Raw genomic sequence first — 10,049 nt, 5'->3', positions numbered from 1 at the left:
CGAGTAGTTAAGTAAAGGGGTAGCTAATTGATGACTCTCTCTTATTTAAAAACTTTCAGATCTAAGTACTTTATTAGAACGCCAAGCAAAATGAAAATAAAATGACATTCTAAGAATAACACACATCATGTGAAGAAGCAAAAACTTAGGCTCAACCAATACTAACCAATAATTATTGAAGAAGAAATGTGGGACGCCTACCGGGGCATCCCCAAGCTTAGATGCCTGAGACTTCTTGGAATATTATCTTGGGATGCCTTGGGCATCCCCAAGCTTAATATTTTGTGTCTCCTTAATTCCTTTATATCACGGTTTCCCTAAATCTTAAAAACTTCATCCACACAAAGCTCAACAAGAACTCGTGAGAAAAGTTAGTATAAATCAATGCAAAAACCTTACCATTCTCTACTGTAGCAAATCACTAAAATTATTATTTAACATTGTATACTAAATGCCTCTGCATATTTAATAGTCCTATCGTCAAATAGAATCATTAAACAAGCAAACATATGCAAACATAACAGCAATCTGTCAAAACAGTAAAGTCTATAAAGAATGCAAGAATATTAATACTTCTTTAACTCCAAAATTTCTGAAAATTTACCCCACTGTAGAAAATTTATCATAGCTTAATGTGCGAAGAAAATCAACATTTTATCACATTCTGACTTTTCTCGGGAATTTTTGCAACAACGATAAACTTTCTGTTTTGAAACAGCAACTCATATACTTGCAAAATAAGCATGGCAAAGGCTACACTTGCCACTTTTATTGAAATAAAAGATGCAAAACATTACTCTAAATAACAGAAAGAAAATACTAATAACAAGAAATGATGCTCCAAGAAAAACTCATATCATGTGACGAATGAAAATATAGATCCAAGTGAGGTCGCCGATAATGTTGAAGACGAAAGAGGGATGCCTTCCGGGGCATCCCCAAGCTTAGTTGCTTGGGTCTTCCTTGAATATTACCTTGGGGTGCCTTGGGCATCCCCAAGCTTAGGGTCTTGCCACTCCTTATTCTTCTCATATCAACATATCATCCAAAACTTGAAAACTTGAATCACACAAAACTTAACGGAACTTCGTGAGATGGGTTAGTATGATAAAGAGCAAACCATTTACTTTGGTATTGTCAAAGACAAGATTCATAATTGTTATCACAAAATGACTACTGTACCTTATCATTTCCACAATTTATATTGAGCAATATAAGCCATAGAAACTAGGAAACAAGCAAACTATGCAATGAAAACAGAATCTGTCAAAAACAGAACAATCTGTGATAATCTGTAGAACTACCATACTTAGACTACTCCAAAAATTCTGAAACCTAAGGACAACATAAGAAATTTTTATATAAATCATCTGTAAAAAATTCAGAATTTTATCACGTTCCAGTGAATTTAAACAATTATGTTACTGGAAGGAAAAGTTTATGTTTTTGCACAGAATCAAGTCAACTATCATCCACATTATCCCAAAGGCTTTATTTGGCACTTTATTGAAACAAAATCAATAAAACATGATTAATACAGTAGTTTAATCACGTGAACATGCAAAAACAGTAGGTAAAAGTGTTTGGTTGTCTCCCAACAAGCGCTTTTCTTAAATGCCTTTTAAGCTAGGCATGATGATTTCAATGATGCTCACATAAAAGATAAGAATTGAAAAACAATGAGGGAATCATGAATCATATGACTAGCACATTTAAGTCTAACCCACTTCCTATGGATAGGGATTTTGTGAGCAAAAATTTATCGGAACAAGAATCAACTAGCATAGGAAGGCAAAACAAGCATAACTTCAAAACTTTCAACACATAGAGAGGAAACTTGATATTATTGAGATATGTAAAAGCATATGTTCCTCTCTCATAATAATTTTCTGTGGCATCATGAATGAATTTGACAATATAACTATCACATAAAGCATTCTTCATTGTTGCCTCCAGGGACACGATATTTGTTTATGTATCCACACATCTATTTAAGTTTCCGGTCAATACAATTCTAGCATGAATAATAAACCTTTATCATGAATAAGGAAATATAATAATAACAACTTTATTATCGCCCCTAGGGCATATTTCCAGCAATGCCTATGAAATATTCACTCGTTATTGAACCATTTGATGTTTGGGGTTTTGATTATATGAGACCTTTTCCTTCCTCTAATGGATATACACATATTTTAGTTGTTGTTGATTATGTTGCTTTATGTCTACTACACAACTTATTCTTGTAGACTCGTGTTGGGCCTCCAAGCGCAGAGTTTTGTAGGACAATAGCAATTTTCCCTCAAGTGGATGACCTAAGGTTTATCAATCCGTGGGTGGTGTAGGATGAAGATGGTCTCTCTCAAGCAACCTTGCAACCAAATAATAAAAAGTCTCCTGTGTCCCCAACACACCAAATACAATGGTAAATTGTATAGGTGCACTAGTTCGGCGAAGAGATGGTGATACAAGTGTAGTAATGATAGTAGATATGGATTTTGTAATAGGAACAATAAAAAACAGCAAGGTAGCAAGTAACAAAAGTGAGCACAAATGGTATTGCAATGCTTGAGAATGAGGCCTAGGGTCTGTACTTTCGCTAGTGCAATCTCTCAACAATGCTAATCTAATTGGATCATATAACCATCCCTCAACGTGTGATGAAGAATCACTCCAAAGTTCTTATCTAGCGGAGAACATAAGAAGAAATTGTTTGTACGGTACGAAACCACCTTAAAGTTATTCTTTCCGTTCAATCTATTCAAGAGTTCGTAATAAAATAACGCAAAGTAATTTTTTCCTTTTCGATCAATCCAAGAGTTCGTACTAAAATAACACCATATGATACTCATGAACCAACTCTAATGTCACCTACATACTCCAATGTCACCGCAAGTATCCATGAGTTCATTATACGATACGCATCAAAGAATTTCAAATTCATAATACTCAATCCAACACAAAGAACCTCAAAGAGTGCCCCAAGATTTCTACCGGAGAAACAAAGACGAGAATGTGCATCAACCCCTATGCGTAGATTACCCCAATGTCACCTCGGGAATCCGCGAGTTGAGTGCCAAAACTGAATATCAAGTGAATCAATATGATACCCCATTGTCACCACGGGTATTCATAGCAAGACATACATCAAGTGTTCTCAAATCCATAAAAGCATTCAATCCTATAAGAATGAAATCTCAAAGGGAAAACTCAACTCACAACAAGATAGAGAGGGGAAAACACCATATGATCCAACTATATTAACAAAGCCCGCGATACATCAAGATGGTGACATCTCAAGAACACAAGAGAGAGAGAGAGAGACAGAGAGAGAGAGAGGTTAAAGACATAGCTACTGGTACAAACCCTCAGCCACGTGGGTGGACTACTCCCTCTTCATCATTGTAGCCATAGGGATGATTTAGATGGCCATCGGTGATGATTTCCCCCTCCGGCAGGGTGCCGAAACAGGGTCTAGATTGGTTTTTCATGGCTACAAAGGCTTGCGGCGGCGACACTTATGATCTATCGACTCCCTTAGAGTTTTTGGAATATTTGGAAATTTATAGGGCGAAGAGGCGATGCGGGAGGCCTCCAGGCACGCCCAGGTGGGTTGTGCCCCCCTCAGGGCACCCCTCTGGTACTTCTTTGGCCCAACTTGTGTCTTCTGGTCCAAAAAATTCTCCAAAAAGTTTCGCTGCATTTGGACTCCGTTTGGTATTGATTTTCTGCAATGTAAAAAAACAAGCAAAAAATAGCAACTGGCACTGGGCACTATGTCAATAGGTTAGTCCCAAAAAATGATGTAAAGTTGCTGTAAAATGATTGTAAATCATCCAAGAATAATAATATAATAGCATGAATACTTCATAAATTATAGATACGTCGGAGACGTATCATTACTAAGTGGCTAGAAGCTATTCCAACTAGTAGTGTTGATCATAACACTTCTATTAAAATGCTCAAAGAAGTTATTTTCCCGAGGTTTGGAGTCCCTAGATATTTAATGGTGGTTCACACTTTATTCATGGTCCTTTCTAAATATGATTTTAACCATAGAATTTCATCTCCTTATCATCCTCAGTCTAGTAACCAAGTAGAATTAAGTAATAGAGAAATAAAATTGAACATGCAAAAGACTGTCAATAGATCTAGGAAGAATTGGTCAAAGAAACTTGATGATGCATTATGGGCCTATAGAACTGCTTATAAAAATCCTATGCGTATGTCTCCATATAATTTTTTTATGGAAAAGCATATCACTTACCTCTTGAATTAGAACACAAAGCTGATTGGGCAATTAAAGAGGTCAACTATGATTTCAAACTTGCTGGTGAAAAGCGGTTATTTGACATTAGCTCAATTGATGAATGGAGAACCCAGGCCTATGAAAATGCCAAACTGTTCAAAGAAAAAGTTAAAAGATGGCATGACAAAAGAATACAAAAGCGGGAATTTAACGTAGGTAACCAAGTCTTGCTATACAATTTTCTTTCAAGATTATTTTGTAGCTAAACTTCTCTCTAAATGGGAAGGACCTTACATCATTGAAGAAGTCTATCGTTTCGGTGCTATCACTAGTGCGCGTCGGTCCTAAACAAACGGTTTTTTACCCATTTCCGCGACGGCATTTGGAACCGTCGCCAAGTGAGTGTGGGCGATAGGGGGTCCTTCCCACACGACCTAGAAACCGTCGGGGATATGCCCTCCTGGCACACACATTCGGCAAAATGAGGTCGTGTGCGACCGGCGAGCACTCAAATACGGAAATAGGTACAGTAGAGCTTAAAAATACAATTATACGGCGAAATTGTTTCCGGTGGCAAGTACATCCCACACAGTCAGTCCCCGCTAAATGTTTCCGTCATATGCACATCCCACACAGTCGCTCCAAGGAAAACGTTTCCGTTCACAGGTACATCACACACAATTTTTCCCGTTAAATCGTTTGCGTTATTGAATGTAGCACACACGGTCTGTAGAAGAAGAAACTGTGTGGCAAAGGCTATCCTTGACACACAGTTTTTATGTGGTAAACGTTTGCGCAAGGTGGCCTAACGCAAACAGTTTTCAAGAGAAAGTCATGTGTGATTGTTCATTGATCCAACACGGTTTATTCCTAGAAACTGTGTGCGTTGCCTAAGGTCATCGCCCATGGTATTTTTTCAACCACCGTTTGCAATACCAAAACCCAATTAGCAGGCTAATTGCCCTATTATTAATAATCCATTTACTAATCTAATTGACATTCATATTAAGCACATAATATATTCCATTTCCATATTAAGGAAGCAGGACATCATAATTGAAATACATCGGAGTACAACATGATATAGCTTGATCAGCACTCAGCTACCCCGTTACACAACTGCACCAGCAGCAAGTTTCACATGCAACATCTAGAACCTTTCGAAATTAGCATCATAGACGGTACATAGAGAGATGCATCTCATCTAGAAAACTGCTGAAGCGGAAGGCGAATATTGAGCCTTCATTCATGTTGAAGGTCTTTGCAACTTTAGGCCAGTGCCTGTGGATGATTGACCGTCCATCCTTCGACCTCTTCTGGAACACTTCAATATTGAACCGTGGGTGTTGTATGAAAACTTTCCTCGCCTCCTGACCACAGAGGTGGTTTGAGAGGTAATCATCAGTGAAGCCTGAAAACAAGGATGTGCATAAATATCTTCTCTATATTGGAAATGGGGCAAAGGAATACAAAAAGGCAAGGTATAATAGTTAGTACCATCTTGTAAACCTTTGCAGATTCATCAGATTAATTCATCAGATTAATCAGATTAATTCAAGCCACATGGAAAACCCATTTATCCAAACCAAGCATGATTAAGAACTAGGAAATACAACACTTGTATATGTTTCTCATGTATTAAGTGCAGCCAAATTCGATTTATTCCTCACATGGTATACAATAACAGAATGCAGCCACAACAATTGAACATCGCATTGCAGAATTGAACAAAGCAGTTAACTAAACACCACAACAAATGAACCAAACGTTATCTGAGCACCACATTGCAATATAACATACTCATAATAGAAGATCAGACAGTTAACCAAACCAAGCATGCTTATCAACTTGGAAATAGAGCAATTGTATTTGTTTCTCATGTATTTAGTACAGCCAAATTCGATTTATTGCTCACATGGTATACAATAAGAGAATGCAGCCACAGCAATTGAACATCGCATTGCAGAATTGAACCAAGAAGTTAACTAAACACCACAACAAGTGAACCAAGCCACAACAAATGAACCAAGAAGTTAACTAAACACCAATTGAACAATATAAGATACTCCTAAGAGAAGATCAGACAGTTAACCAAACCAAGCATGCTTAACAACTTGGAAATATTGCACCCTGAAGAATTGAACATCACATTTGCAGAATTGAACCAAGCAGTTAATTGAACACCACATTGCACGACATATAGAACATATACACTATAGCAGAAGATTGCAAGGTAAAAGTAGATAGCATAATTCACAAGATTTTGTTAAGGAAAGTAAGTAGCTAGCAAAGTGAACATGGGTCCTTATAGTGAGGTAATAAGAGAAGCTACTCCTCATTGTCGGAGATATCGATGACGATTGGCTCCTTGGACATGGAAGAGGGCAAGGCCTCCGCATCGCGGGTGCCCTCGTTGTAGTGGTGAGTTGCCTGAGCCGCTCTGGGCACTAACCTACTGGCTCTCGAGATGAGGAAAGCACGTGCACACTAAGAAAACACCTCGTAGTCTTCATCGAAGGCACCGACGGTGGCCTCGAGAAAATGCCATGAATTATCATTTAAAGCAGCCAACCGCGTCGCGACAGCGCGCAAGGCGTCAACGGTGGCCTCGATGGTGAGGTGCTCCTCCAAGATCTGGGGGTTGGCACGAATGGCAGCCATCGCGACCTCATCCGCGCGTGCGGCCGCGATTTGCTTCTCTGCTGCCAAATGCTCCTTGAGGTCCTGGCTATACTGCGTGCACCATGGCTTAGGCTGGCGCTTATTTGGTGGAGGGGTCGGTGATTTGGGTGGAAGGTGTCGCGCACGCGCTGGCGGTCGGGGCATGTGGGATGTGGAAGGAGGAGGATGGGGTCGGGTGTGGATTACCTGCCTAGATAGGCGAGGCCGAGCAGCGTGAAGGAGGGTCGCCGGCGAGGAGGCGGCGGCGCTACAAGCAAGGAGTGAAGGTTTCAACTTGGAAAGGAAGGCGGAAAGAGGGGAAATCTGGCTTTCGGTAAGGGGGAGGGGCGGGGAGGTAGATATTTCCACGGAAGCCGAAAATTTGGAATCGTTTCAGCCAAAAAACTGGCGCGCAAAGTGTCATCAGACACGGTCCCTTATTAAGACATGCTCCGAAGATATTTTGTGCTGCATCTCACACGGTCGGTTATAATAAACTGTGCGGGATCTTCTTGATTTTTCCTCTTGATTTGAATTACATAATGGGGTCACAGCGGCCATGGACGGTGTTTGAATTGCTAGACCTTTTATCTGCAGTGGCCATAAAAGAATTGGAATTATTCAGGGTTCGTTTGGACATTTTTATGCATTAAGTGAGTTTTCAATGCATTTATGTGCATAATTCAAATTTCAACTACATGCGCATGCTCCAGTGCATATAATTTCGTTGAAAAATCAAATCTTTGTCCTTGGGTGCATGCTTAGGTCCCATATAAGAAATGGGAATGAATTTCAAACACCATGGCACCGTTGATTGCCGGTAAAACATTGAGATGCCTGGTTTTTAAATTCTAGTAAATCCAAAACTCATCTGAAATTCATGAAACTTGGCATGCTATCATGGAGCGGCATCAACATGCCGTGGTACAAATTTTGTCCCATTTAGGGCAGGTTTGGGTATATGCTTCTCACAAACCGGAGCTTCTCACAACAAGCATGATGGTTTTCGGTAGGGAACGTCCCACCTTTGGGGACGAAACGATTTCTATTGCCTCTTATTGCTTTCAAGTTTTTTTCTCGTGTCAACATAGAACAACAGGAGTGTTGTGTGAATTTTTGTGGTTTTTTGGGGTTCCTTTGGACATTTTTATGCATTAAGTGAATTTTCAATGCATTTATGGGCATAATTCAAATTTGAACTACATGCGCATGCTCCAGTGCATATAAATTCGTTGAAAAATCAAATCTTTGTCCTTGGGTGCATGCTTAGGTCCCATGCAAGAAATGGGAATGAATTTCAAACACCATGGCACCGTTGATTGTCGGCAAAACGTTGAGATGCCTGGTTTTTAAATTCTAGTAAATCCAAAACTCGTATGAAATTCGTGAAACTTGGCATGCTATCATGGAGCGGCATCAACATGTCATGTTAAAAATTTTGTCCCATTTGGGGCAGGTTTGGGTATATGCTTCTCACAAACCAGAGCTTCTCACAACAAGCATGATGGTTTTCGGTAGGGAACGTCCCACCTTTGGGGACGAAACGATATCCATTGCCTCTTATTGCTAACAAATATTTTCTAGTGTCAACATAGAATAACGGGAGTGTTGTGCAATTTTTTTGATTTTTTGGGGTTCGTTTGGACATTTTTATGCATTAACTGGGTTTTCTAGGCATTTTATGTGCATAATTCAAATTTGAACTACAAGCACATGCTCCAATGCACTAAGGTTGGTTGAAAAATCTAAGATGTGTCCTTAGGTGAATTTCTAGGTCCCATGCAAGAGATGGGAATGAAATTCAAACACCAGGGCACTCTAGATGCCGGCAAAACATTGAGATGCCTGCTACCTCTTGAGCACTGCGTTGGATTTCCCCGAAGAGGAGAGGATGATCCAGCAAAGTAGCGTAAGTATTTCCCTCAGTTTTTTAGAACCAAGGTATCAATCCAGTAGGAGACCACGCACAAGTCCCTCGTACCTACACAAAACGATAGCTACTCGCAACCAACGCTTAGGGGTTGTCAATCCCTTCACGGTCACTTACGAGGGTGAGATCTGATAGAGATGATAAATAATATTTTTGGTATTTTTGATAGATAGATGCAAAGTAAAAACTAAAAGGCAAAGTAAAAACAAAGAAAGTAAATTAAGTGATAAAGATTGATATGATGAGAATAGACCCGGGGGCCATAGGTTTCACTAGTGGCTTCTCTCAAGAGCATAGATATTCTACGGTGGGTGAACAAATTACTGTTGAGCAATTGACAGAACTGAGCATAGTTATGAGTATATCTAGGCAATGATCATGTATATAGGCATCACGTCCGAGACAAGTAGATCGAAACGATTCTGCATCTATGTACTACTATTACTCCACTCATCGACCGCTATCCAGCATGCATCTAGAGTATTAAGTTAAAAACAGAGTAACGCCTTAAGCAAGATGACATGATGTAGAGGGATAAATTCATGCAATATGATAAAAACCCCATCTTGTTATCCTCGATGGCAACAATACAATACGTGCCTTGCAACCCTTTCTGTCACTGGGTAAGGACACCGCAAGATTGAACCCAAAGCTAAGCACTTCTCCCATTGCAAGAACTACCAATCTAGTTGGCCAAACCAAAAAGATAATTCAAAGAGACTTGCAAAGATAACTCAATCATACATAAAAGAATTCAGAGAAGAATCAAATATTTTCCATAGATAATACTGGATCATAAACCCACAATTCATCTGTCTCAACAAACACACCGCAAAAAGAAGATTACATCGAATAGATCTCCACAAGAGAGGGGGAGAACATTGTATTGAGATCCAAAAAGAGAGAAGAAGCCATCTAGCTACTAGCTATAGACCCGAAGGTCTGAAGTAAACTACTCACACTTCATCGGAGGGGCTATGGTGTTGATGTAGAAGCCCTCCGTGGTGGATTCCCTCTCCGGCATAGCTCCGGAACAGGCCCCAAGATGGGATCTCGTGGATACAGAAAGTTGCGGCGGTGGAATTAGGTTTTTGGCTCCTGTTCTGATCTGTCGGGGGTACGTAGGTATATATAGGCGGAAGAGGTACGTCGGTGGAGCAACAGGGGGCCCACGAGGGTGGAGGGCGTGCCTGGGGGGAAGGCGCGCCC

This window comes from Triticum aestivum, chromosome 2D (assembly GCF_018294505.1).
Source record: "Triticum aestivum cultivar Chinese Spring chromosome 2D, IWGSC CS RefSeq v2.1, whole genome shotgun sequence".
NCBI classification, from domain to species: domain Eukaryota; kingdom Viridiplantae; phylum Streptophyta; class Magnoliopsida; order Poales; family Poaceae; genus Triticum; species Triticum aestivum.
The sequence above is the reverse complement of the archived record's forward strand: the minus strand, read 5'-3'. Positions refer to the sequence as shown.